This window comes from Onychomys torridus, chromosome 8, assembly GCF_903995425.1.
Source record: "Onychomys torridus chromosome 8, mOncTor1.1, whole genome shotgun sequence".
NCBI classification, from domain to species: domain Eukaryota; kingdom Metazoa; phylum Chordata; class Mammalia; order Rodentia; family Cricetidae; genus Onychomys; species Onychomys torridus.
In genome coordinates this window covers 66,385,121-66,397,292 of record NC_050450.1, presented here as the reverse complement: position 1 = coordinate 66,397,292, position 12,172 = coordinate 66,385,121, and the positions used below count along the sequence as shown (strand labels likewise).

The 12,172-nt window shown below is 44.9% G+C and overlaps 1 protein-coding gene across 2 annotated transcripts in view; it reads right to left on the bottom strand.

Annotated features, from left to right (window-relative positions):
• Fam222b (family with sequence similarity 222 member B) overlaps positions 1–10,713 on the bottom strand; it is a 63,085-nt gene extending 52,372 nt beyond the window's left edge. For both annotated transcript variants that reach the window (XM_036197058.1, XM_036197060.1), the window contains exon 1: positions 10,601–10,713. The gene's annotated coding sequence lies outside the window, so the exon portion shown is untranslated. The remainder of the gene's footprint in view (positions 1–10,600) is intronic.
• Positions 10,714–12,172: the final 1,459 nt, after the last annotated feature.

Sequence of the window (12,172 nt, the reverse complement as noted above, 5' to 3'; positions counted from 1 at the left end):
ACAAACCAGCCATGGTTGTGCACATCTTTAAGTCCCAGAACTTAGGAGCCAGAGGCAGGTGGATCTCTGTAAGCCCCATGCTAGCTTGGGCCTTGGAGAGAGTTACCTTGTTTCAATCAATCATCATTTGGGGAGAAAAAAAAAGCTTAAAAGAAGCAGGATTGGGGCCGGGCAGTGTTGGCGCACGCCTGTAATCCCAGCACTCGGGAGGCAGAGGCAGGTGGATCTCTGTGAGTTCGAGGCCAGCCTGTTCTACAAAGCAAGTTCCAGGACAGCCTCCAGAACTACAGAGAAACCCTGTCTTGAAAAACCAAAAAAAAAAAAAGAAGCAGGATTGGGATATAGCTCAGTTGATAGAAGTTATCAAAGGCCCTAGCAGACTGACAACTCTGAACTTCAGATCCTTCCTGCCTCTACCTTCAAAATACTGGGATTACAGGCAGGCATGAACTACCATGGCTGGTTGGTTGGTTGGTTGGTTTTGAGACAGGGTTTCTGTGTGTAGTTCTGGTGCCTGTCCTGGATCTCACTCTATAGACCAGGCTGGCCTCAAACTCAGAGATCCACCTGGCCCTGCCTCCTGAGTGCTGGGATTAAAAGCGTGCGCCACACCAAGGCTTCCTGAATTAAGACAAGCACAAATCACCATTTTATAATGACCTATCAAAATCTGATTTTTTTACTCTCTTGTTTTAACTATATCTTTAAGGGTTGGAGATGTAGCTCAGTTGATAGGGTTGTTACCCAGCAAGCTCCAGGTCTTTAGTTCAATTCTCAGCATCCAATAAAACTGGGTGTAGTGCATACCTGTAACCTCAGCACTTGGTAAATGGCGGCAGGAGGATCAAGTCTCAGGTCATTCAAAACTATATACCAAGTTTAATGCCTGCTGGGGGTACATGAGACTTTAACAATAAATAAATAAAATACAGGCGAGCAGGATGGTTCAATGCGTGAAATGCTTACTGTATCAGCCTGATGACCTAAATTCAATCCCTGGGATCCACAGGGTGGAAAGAGACAACTGACTGCAGCAAACTATTCTCTGACCTTTACACACATGCCTTGGCACGCGTGTGCACACAAACCCCTCCACATAGGGGACTGGAGGGGCAGAGTGGTCAAAAGCACCTCCCACTCTTCTGGAGCGCCGGACTCAACTCCCGGCGTGCACATTTCGCCTCACAACTGTCGGTAACTTCAGTTTGAGGGAACCTGATGCCCTCTTTTGGACTCTACAGGTACCAGGCATGTATGTAGTGTGGACGTGTGTGCAGGTAAAACATGCATACACATAAGTTTTTAGAAAAAATTTTAAATACATACATACACATACCCACATGCACATGAAACAAACAAAATGTTTTTAAAAAGGAGGTGAGGGTTTAGTAATTTTCCTTTTAGGCTGTAATCGTTCATCCTACATCAGAGCTGACCAGAGCACAAACCTTGACAGGCAATGAAGAGAGAAATAGATAGGAACCATTTCTCTCAGAAAGCATTCTCCTCCCTAAGAGTACAGTGACTTCACACTCACCCCCGCCTCTGGTCAGCTGAAGAGCTCCTGCCCAGCCCCTGGCATCCCAAGTCTCACATTTACTTGGGAACTTATTATACTAGAATCATCTTCCAGATGTTGCTACATGGTTTTAAGAGTTTAAAATTAAGCCAGGCGGCGGTAGCACATGCCTTTAATCCCAGCACTCAGGAGGTAGAGGCAGGTGGATCTCTGTGAGTTCGAGGCCAGCCTGGTCTACAAAGTGAGTTCCAGGACAGACACCAAAACTACACAGAGAAACCCTGTCTCAGAAAAAAAATAAAAGAAAAGAAAAATTAAAAAAATAAAAGCATTAGGCACAGGTCTCTTCTGAAAGCCTTCCAGGCTCTCTGCACTGCTGAATTATTCAATGTCCCTCTACAAAGGCTTAACTCTTTCCCCCCTTGCTTGTCCTCCTGTCTTAGTGGTGAGGCTCAACAGTGCCTCTGACTTCCATCTTCTCTTTTTCCTTAATCCTCAATCTTTCTTCTTTACAAGGGAGTCTGAACACAGAACCTTAGCACAGGTGAAGCTGCAGAGCTTCCCAAATCAGGGAATAGCACAATGGGCAATCCTCAACCCCTTCCTGATCTTGTTACCTTCCCTGCCAGGCAAGTTTTTCATCTTCAGAATTTACTGTTAACTTGGAATGCCTTATCTTGTCCCACTCAGAGGCCCGGTCTTGCAGGGTCAATGGAGAATGTCTCCCCACAATACTTCTCAGCCTCGCATTCATTCTCCTAACAAATCATCTACTCTGCTTCGACAATCCTTTCACAGTTGTTTTTTACATTTCAACTTCTCTGAAAATAGGATATATCTTAAGATTGACGGCATGCTGATCTAATAGGAGCCTTTCTCGTTCTCGGTGGTTAGGTAACTGTGGCTGGGACAGCACAGAATCTGGGATTACTAACATGTGAAAAGCCCTGAGATTCCCAGCATTTGGGAGGCAGAGTCAAGCTTAGTCCACACAGGGAGTTTCAGACCAGTTGGGGTTACACAATAGGCAGGAATGGTGGCCCACATCTCTGAATTCTGGGCCAGCCTAGTCTAGACAGTAAATTCCAGGACAACCAGGGCTACACAGAGAAACCCTGTCTCAAAAGCAAAACAAAACAAAAAATGTTTTTGAACAATCCCTGGCACCAAAAAATTGATTACATGGGATTTAGATAGATAGATAGATAGATAGATAGATAGATAGATATAGATATACAGATTTTTTTTTTTTTTTTTTTTTTTTTTTTGGTTTTTCGAGACAGGGTTTCTCTTGTGTAGCTTTTGAGCTTTTCCTGGAACTCACTTGGTAGCCCAGGCTGGCCTCAAACTCACAGAGATCCGCCTGGCTCTGCCTCCCGAGTGCTGGGATTACAGGCGTGCGCCATCACCGCCCAGCAGAATTATATTCTATTGCAAATACTTCAGCAGTTGTTTATGAGTATGGGTGTTTTGGCTGCATGCACGTCTGTGCACCATGTGTGTGTCTGTGGATACCAGAAGAGGGCACAGGATTTGCTGGAACTAGAGTTACAGACAGTTGTGAGCCATCATGTGGGTGCTGGAAATCCAACCCAGGTCCTCTAGAAGAGTAGCCAGTGCTCTTAAGCCATCTCTCCAGCCTGTTTTGTCCTGTTTTGTTTGAGAGAGGATCTGAGTATCTAGCCCAAGTTGGCTTCAAATTCAGGATCCTCTTGCTTCAGCACTCCCAGTGCTGGGATTACAAGGGAGCACATCATGCTCAGCCTCTATTAGGATTACTTCATTCATATATACAATATATATATATATTTTTTTTTTCTTTTAAAGATGTGTTTTGATTTGATGTGTATGTGTGTATTTGTGGGAATACATATGTATATTTGAGTACCCAGGGAGGCCAGAAGAGTATCAGATCTCTCAGAGCTAGAATCACAGACAGTGGTGAGTCACCTGATGTGGATACTGGAAACCAAATTGGGTCCTTTGGTGACCTTAACACTTGAGCCGTCTTGCCGAGGGTGGTGGTGAACACCTTTAGTCCCAGCACTCACTGGGGTTATAATATTATGTTTTGGTTGTTGTCTTCCCCCACAACTTGTTATGACTCCAGGACTGCCCACTGTGGTTTGCTTGGTTTGATGGGTTTTTCATCTTCTTCTGACAGGGTCAAATGTGGTCCATACTGGCCTCGAACTCTCTGTGCAGTAGAGGATGACCTTGAACAACTTCTCCTGGTCCTCCTTCCTCCACCTCCCAAATACTGAGATTATTCCTTGCCACTTTTTTTTTTTGGGGGGGGGGGGCCTGGCAAAGATCTGCCTTTCTAAAGTCACAATTAAGAGTGTGCACCATTTGTTTAACTCTGTGAAGCTGTGTTACTGTGCCTGTCTAAAACATCTGATGGTCTAATGAAGAACTGAATGACCAATAGCTAGGCAAGAGAAAGGATAGGTGGGACTGGCAGGTAGAAAGAATAAATAGGAGGAGGAATCTGGAAGGAAAAGGAAAAAGAGTAAAAGAACAAGGAGAGGAGGATGCTAGAGGCAGCCACCCAGCCACCCAGCCACCCAGCCACCCAGCCACCCAGCCACCCACAGAGTAAGAGTCAAAGGAAGATATAGAGGAGTAAGAAAAGGAAAAGGCCCAGAGGCAAAAGGTAGATGGGACAATTTAAAATTAAGAAAAGTTGGCAAGAAACAAGCCAAGATAAGGTCAAGCATTTATAAGTATTTAAAAAAAAAGTGTGCCCCACCTGGGGCTGGCAAGATGGTTCAGTGGTTAGGGAGCACTGACAGTGGCCAGGTATAGTGGCCCACGCCTGTAATCCCAGCACTCGGGAGGCAGAGGCAGGCGGATCTCTGAGAGCTGGAGGCCAGCCTGGTCTACAAAGCAAGTTCCTGGACAGCCAGGGCTGTTACACAGAGAAACCCTGTCTCAAAAAACAAACAAAACAACAAAGCACTGGCTGCTCTTCCAGAGGTCTGGGGTTCAAATCCCAGCATCCACACGGCAGCTCACAACCATTTGTAACTCCAAGATCAGACACCCTCACACAGACATGCATGCAAGCAAAACACCAATGCACATAGAATAATAATAAAGAATGTAGCCGGGCAGTGGTGGTGCATGCCTTTAATCCCAGCACTTGGGAGGCAAAGGCAGATGGATCTTTGTGAGTTCGAGGCCAGCCTGGTCTACAGAGCGAAATCCAGGAAAGGCTCCAAAGCTACACAGAAAAACCCTGTCTCAAAAAACCAAAATAATAATAATAATAATAATAATAATAATAATAATAATAAAGAATTGCACCAGCATTCCAGGCTTTTTAAACACAGGTTCTGGAGATCTCGAGATTGAATTCAGGTCCTCAGGTTTGCAGAGCAAGCATTTGACTGACTGAGCTGTCACTCAGCCTCAGAGCTGGGTTTGTTTTGTTTTCTGTTTGTGAACTTGTTTTTATTTGAGACAGGTCTTATGTAGCCCAGCTCAAGGAGATCCTACACTGTCTCAACCTCCTAAATTCTGGCCAAGTCTTTATTTATTGATAGGGAATCTAAGGCACATCATGTAAGCTCGTTTAAAGACACACAATAGAGTTGCAGATCTGAACCCAGGTTTGTTGATTATGATTCATATTGGTTATCATTTTCATTCAACAAGTGTTAATGAGCAATTACTCTATGCTAACTGTATAAACACTAGAAGCAAATCCTGGCATTAAGGAAGCTATTCTGCATTACTGGTCCATCTAAAAAAATATTTTTTCCTTTCTCTCAATTTAGCACTATAACCCAGACTGACCTGAACCTCTCACTAAGTAGTCCAGGCTGTCCTCAAACTCCTATTTATCCTCCTGCCTCACCCTCAGGAATGCTGGGATTAGATGTAAATTACTATCCCCATCTCATTCTTGAATTATTTATTGTCCAAACAGGACTACTTTACAATGCTTCCCATCCCATCCGTCTTTTTTTGCAATAGGGCTTCCAATTCCCTGTGTAGTGTAGCTGTGGATAACCTTTAACTTCTGATCCTCCTGCCTACATCTCCCATGGGCTGAAATTTCAGGCGTATACACCCAAGCCCAGTATTATCAGTGCTGGAGATGGAACTCAGGCTCCCAGCATGCAAGCATTCTACCAACTCAAGGACATTACCATCCTAACGGACAGTTTTACTAAGTTAAATCCACTTTCTTCTTTACATTTTGTTGTTGTTGTTCTGTTGATGTTTTTGTTTGTTATTGTCTTCCTCCAATTCTGGAGCTCCAACCGGGGGCTTCATGTATGCAGACCACGTACATACTCTACCACTGACCTACAGCCCCGCCTCCAGCTTCTCTCTACCATCTTCCCGTAGAGTCCCCTTTAAAGTTATCAGCAGTATTTCAAAAACACAACAAGAAAGAAGTCACTTATGCCTTACATCCATTATTAGCTAGCTGCTGCAAAATATCACAGGAGACTGTTTCTTTTTATTCGTGTTTATTATTACAGTTTGTGTGTGTATGTGGGGAGGAGTGCTTCAGGTGGAGGTCAGGGTGGAGGTCAGAAGACACCCTGCAGCAGTTGGTTCTCTCCAAACAAACTCCGAAGATCAAATCTGGGCATCTGGGCTTGGTGGCCAGAGCCTTGGCCCGATAAGCCATCTCACTTGTGAAATGGGTTACAATATCAAAAGATCAAAAGGACTCTTAGGAAATAAAGATTGTGTTTTGAAGCAATTATTTTCATGATTATAAACACCATGATCTTGTTTTTAAATAGAATGTTTTTTAAGTTTCCCCTGAGGCACATGACTTTTTTTTTTTTTAAGTAAAAAAGATTCCCTATCAGAATAAACAATAACTGGGCCTTACTCCCATCCCATGTCTCGGCTCTTGCAGTGCCGCGAACTGAACAGATCTCACAGCCTCACAATTCATCTCTCGCCTCAGTCAGACTGCTCAGAGAAGGAGCAGACAAGGCTGGCCACCCCTTATTTTCTCTCCAGCCAAGGAAATCCTCATCTGGTAACTACCACTTGCTACATAAACGTAATTAAAATAGTTCAAGATTCGAAGGAGGCCGGGCGGTGGTGGAGCACGCCTGTAATCCCAGCACTCAGGAGGCAGAGGCAGGAGGATGTCTGTGAGTTGGAGGCCAGCCTGGTCTACAAAGTGAGTTCCAGGAAAGGCTCCAAAGCTACACAGAGAAACCCTGTCTCGAAAAACAAAACAAAACAAAAAGAATTGGAGGAGAAAAGGAATGGAAGTTTTCATAGGCCCTCAACAAACCTATTACTCTAACATAAAATGGGTGGCGTTTATTGTCTAATGGAAATCTCCAATAAGGGGAAAATGCATTATCAACATTATAAATAGATACCCAATTATTAAAAATACAATCCGGTAAATAAATAAAGGAAGGAAGGAAGGAAGGAAGGAAGGAAGGAAGGAAGGAAGATAGATAGATCCGGGTTGGGGATTTAGCTCAGTGGTAGAGCGCTTGCCTAGTAATCGCAAGGCCCTGGGTTCAGCTCAGGAAAAATAAATAAGATCCCTACGCAAGGTTGAGTATTTTATACCTCTATTTCATTTATAATGTGTAAAGACAGAATAAAGATGGGTTCTGGAAAGTCTGTAATAGCAACAAATACTTTAATCTGTGGTGCTGGAAATAAACTCCAAAGACGTGTGCTAATTAAGCAAGTGCCTGAAACTACATCCAAAGCTCCGTCCCCCCCAAACCACACCCTCCTTTCTTTTCTGACTTTTAATTTTGAAGTACTGGGGCTCAAAACCAAGGTTTTGGACATGCTAAGTAAACATTTTTCACTGAGCTACATCCATAGGCGCACACGCGTGCTGTGTGTGTTCATGCGCGCAGGTATGTTTTGGGGGGATGGCGCAGCACAGATCTCACTATGCTAATGCTAGCCTGTTATTTAACATTCCGTAGCACTATTCTAGGCCTGGGCCAGCAGCTGTAGCTCAGGTACACACTGTTTTGTTTTTTTGGTTTGGGTTTGGTTTTTCTTTTGGGGGGGGGGTTTGGAGGGGGGTAGTTGGTTTTTCCAGACAGGGTTTCTCTGTAGCTTTGGAGCCTGTCCTGGAACTCACTCTGTAGCCCAGGCTGGCTTCAAACTCACGGAGATCCACCTGCCTCTGCCTCCCGAGTGCTGAGTGCTGGCATTAAAGGCATGCACCACCACCACTGCCCGGCCCCGTGTCACTATCTTTGTTTTTGAGACAGAGTCCCACTGTGTAGCCCAGGCTGGCCTCAAACTCAAACTTCTGCCCCACCATACCCCGCCCTCAAATCTTCCTTTAATAACTATCCCCCTGGGCTGGAGAGATGCTCAGAAGTTGGAAGCACTGGCCACTCTTCCAGAGGACCCAGGTTCAATTCCCAGCACCGACATGGCAGCTCACAACTGTCTGTAATTCTGGTTCCAGGAGATCCAGCACCCTAGCACAGACACACACACACAGGCAAAACACCAATGCACATAAAATAAAAATAAATTATACCCTAGATATGGTGGTGTATGCCTTTAATCTCAGCACTTGGGAGACAGAAGTAGGTTCATCTCTGTGAGTTTGAGGCCAGCCAGATCTACAAAGTGATTTCCAGACTAGCCATGCTGTTGCACAGAGAAACACCCTGTCTCTAAAAACAAAAAACAAAAGAAAGAAAGGAAAAGAAAAAAAAAAAAAAAAGCTATCCTCTAAGACAGAATAACCAGACAGAGAAATTATTGAGAGTCAAATAACTAGACAGAACAAAAAGGTTAAATGAAGCATTGCTGTACAGTTCCAGGAGAGAAACACAAAAACATGTTAGCAGACAGAGACGTTAAAGACAGCCAGGGTTCCTTTCCTCCATGCCTCTAAAATCATTCATTCCTCTTATGCACGGATTCTCACAATCTAGTACAGCCACTCCCAGCTTTATTCAGCTAAAAGTAATCACTCCTATTTTCAAAAGGCCTCACCATTGCAGGCTCTCAATCCTCAGAGCCAGCAGAGCTAAAGTACCTGCCTTTCCGTCCACTTGAAAGGTATCTGCACTCATCTGTCCAAAGCTGTGCCTAGGAAGGCACTTTCTCTCCATGGAAGCATGCGGTTTGACTCTGTTCTTTGCTCTATCTACCCTCAACAACAAAGACTCAGGAGTGCTCCTCCAGGCTCTATCTACCCTCAACAACAAAGACTCAGGAGTGCTCCTCCAGGCTCTCAAAGAACCAGCCGGCTCTTAGGCCCTTGCACAACTACCCTACTTGTCTCTTTCACTCTACAGAAAAGATTGCCCAGACGGGAGAGTAAGGACAACAAACAGCTGAAAAGCTGCTGCTGTACACTAATCTGAGCTGCAAAACAGAGAATCCCCTGGGGGCAACCAGACTCTTGCAAAGGAAGCTTTTAAAATTAAAAAAAAAAAAAAAAAAAAATCAGGGTCTGGCAAGCAATTCTTCCATTATTGTTATACCCTTTGCTTTCTTTTCAGTGTGCTAAATAAATTTGTTCTTTTTCCTACAAAATAAAGGAGAGGGTGAATCCCTTAAAGCTGGAGTTATGGATGGTTGTGAGCCACTATGTGAGTGCTAGGGGATTAAAACCTAGGTCCTCTTTAAAAGCAACAAGTGTTGTAAACCACTGAGCCATTGCTCCAGCCTCCAAATAAACACTTTAAAAAATAAAAATAAAAATAATAGAAGCCTGTTCTGGGGCTTGATGATTAAAAAAAAAAAAAAAAAAACCCAACCCACAAACCTGTAATCCTGCTACTTGGGGAGCTCTGACTGGGGGACTGCAAATTCAAGGGCAGCTCAGGTAACTTAATGAGACTGTCTTAAGTTAAAAAAAAAAAAAAGTACAAAAGGGGCTGGTGGTAGGGCATTGCCTAGCACACTCAAAACCCAGGTTCCAGTATCAAAGTAAGTACAGACTGGGGAGATGGCTCAGTAAAAAAAATCACTTGGCACACATGAGGACCCCTCCTGACCTTCAGCCAGGTATGCCTGTGATCCCAGCTCCTGGGGACACAGCGGCAGGATTGATAATTCAAATCCAACTTGTGGTTAAATTCAAGACCAGCATGAGCAAGTCATCGGAACCCTGTCTCAAAATAGAAGGGTGAAAGGAAGGGCCGAGGGTGCAGCTCAGCGCTTCTGTCTATCTGTATTTCCTTCCTCTTGAGTCAGGAGCTGCACACCACTTGTAAAAATGCAGAGGAGTATGGACTTTTCCTATACAATTTGACAGTCAATTTGTCTCACCACAGAAGAAGGTGCTATTTCTACAGATGATCTGCTGTGCTTATGCAGAAAGCACGTTTTGTTTTTTGGTTTTTGGTTTTTGCCTACTGAGGTTTTACAAATATGCTTTGTTTTGACGGAGAAATTAGTCACCCCATTAATAATCATAGGGTCTAAAATGCAATAGTATTGTTGATACATAGCATCCGTACGGTACTTACAATCTATAGGTTTCATAAGCACTCTCAACCACATACAAAAAGCCCTGCATTCAGTACTGCATCTTCTAGAGATTCAGGAAGGTTAAGTGGTTCTAGCCAAGGCTATCGATCAGGTTTATCTGTGATGGACTTGGTTCCAAACCTGACTCCAAGTCTTAGTTCTTTAACCTAGATTCCTCCTGGGTTTAAACAGAGCTTTCGATTCCTAAGCATTATCCAGGGCACACCGTAACTTCAGTGACTGGCCCCTCTTTGCCTGATTCAGAGTTGGCTTCCTCAGCTCCAGCACGGCTTTTATTCTCCACCACCCTTCCCCCAGCAACCATTCTCTGAAAGAAGCGGAAAGGGAGAGGCGACCCAAAGCTCCTGGGGGAAGGGATGATGACAACCCCGGCAGCGCAAGGCACTGGCCCTGCCGTGAGCTCCTTCACTCCACGACACGCAGCCCCTTCCCTCCGCCAAGCTGTCCAGCGCTGGGACTCACGACCTAGTCATCCGTGCTCCAAATTCTCCTACCATCACTCAAACTATCCCTCCCCCACGACCCTCCGTCCACGACCAGCAGAGGCCAACCCCCACATCGGCACTCCTCAGTGTCGATTCCCCTTAAACCAGCACTCACTGTCGGTGACTGGGCCCGGCCCTCATGGCTGCTCCGTTGTCGCCCGTCGCCGCCACTGCTGCTCCACGCCCCAGCCTCAGTCACAGCCGCCGTCCGGACTGGCCCGGAGCCGCTCTTGCGCCTGCGCAGCCCAGAGCGCCCGGGGCCCTCTCTGGCAGCCTGCGCCTGCGCATCTGGCTCCGGGGGCGTCTTGCTCAGTGCCTGATGGCCGGCTTCTCTGGGTATCAAGTGGGCACCACCCCCCGATTGGCCTTGGGTACTTAAAGTCTTAGAGAATGAGGCTGCCTTACTTTTAGGCCTCTAGAATATCTTGCCTGAAGTCTTGGACTGCGACTTATGTAGGAGGTCATACATTTGAGGACTCCTCCAGAATTCTGGATTCTGTCTGCACTTAAAGACTGATGTTTTAGGCATCAAGGAAATTGCAGGTGAATAGTTCAGTTCCCTACTGTTCACCTCCGACTGTGGAGTCTGATCTTTTTGCAAACTGAAAAGACGACCTTTAGCCTTGTGTGGTAGTAACACAAGCTTGTTAACCTAATAGCACTTGGAAGATTAATACAGTCGATTATGAGCAGCTGAACATAGGTCCTAGGCGCCAAACTCTAGACCTCTACAAGAGCAGCAAGTACTCTTCAACGCTGAGCATCTCTCCAGCTCCTGTGCAACTATCTTTAATGGGACTTTTCAGTATTTAATAAACTAACAGCCAGACGTGGTAGGACACTCCATAGATCTTTGCAGAGACAGGAGGATCTCTATGAGTTTGAGGCTAGCCTGTTCTATGTATCGGAAAACCAGAACTACATTGAGAGACTGTCCCAAAAATAGAAATAAACTAGGTGTTGCATCTGTCCTCTTCTCAGAGAAGTACCCAGGAACCTGAGGATTTTCATCAGATGCTTACAGCAATATCAATATTGTGATGATGACATATGATGACTTTGGCCGTGTAAGACAGGATCTCACTATATAGCCCAGGGCTGGTCTTGAACTCCCTGTGTAGTCCATGGTGGCCTCAAATTTGTTATCCTCCAGCTTCAGCCTCCTGAATGACAAGATTACAATCATGTATTACCATGCCTGGCACATGCTTATATGCTTCTCACTTTTAAGCAGGTGGATCTCTGTGAGTTTGAGACTGAGTTCCAGCCAGGGCTACACAAAGAGACCCTGTCTCATAAAACATAAATATATATATATATATATATCCTATGTTGCTACAAGTTGTACAATGTACTAATTGGTGTCTAATACAGTATACACAGTTTCAAACTTAATGAGTGAGCTGCCTTCTACCTGGTCTTGGATGGAGGGACTCTCTAATTAGGGTTGCATAAGTATAGATTATTTGTTGTTTACAGGAGTATGGACAATTTGCCAGTGGTTGTCCTACTGGACAAAATGTCTCTCTCATTTTTTCTTTTTTCTTTTCTTTCCTTTTCTTTTTTTTTAGCTGAGGATCAAACCCCGGGCCTTGCTCTTGCTAGGCAAGTGCTCTACCACTGAGCTAAATCACCAGCCCCCCCCCCTTTTTTTTAAGTGTCTTCCAGGGGCTGGAAAACTGGCTCA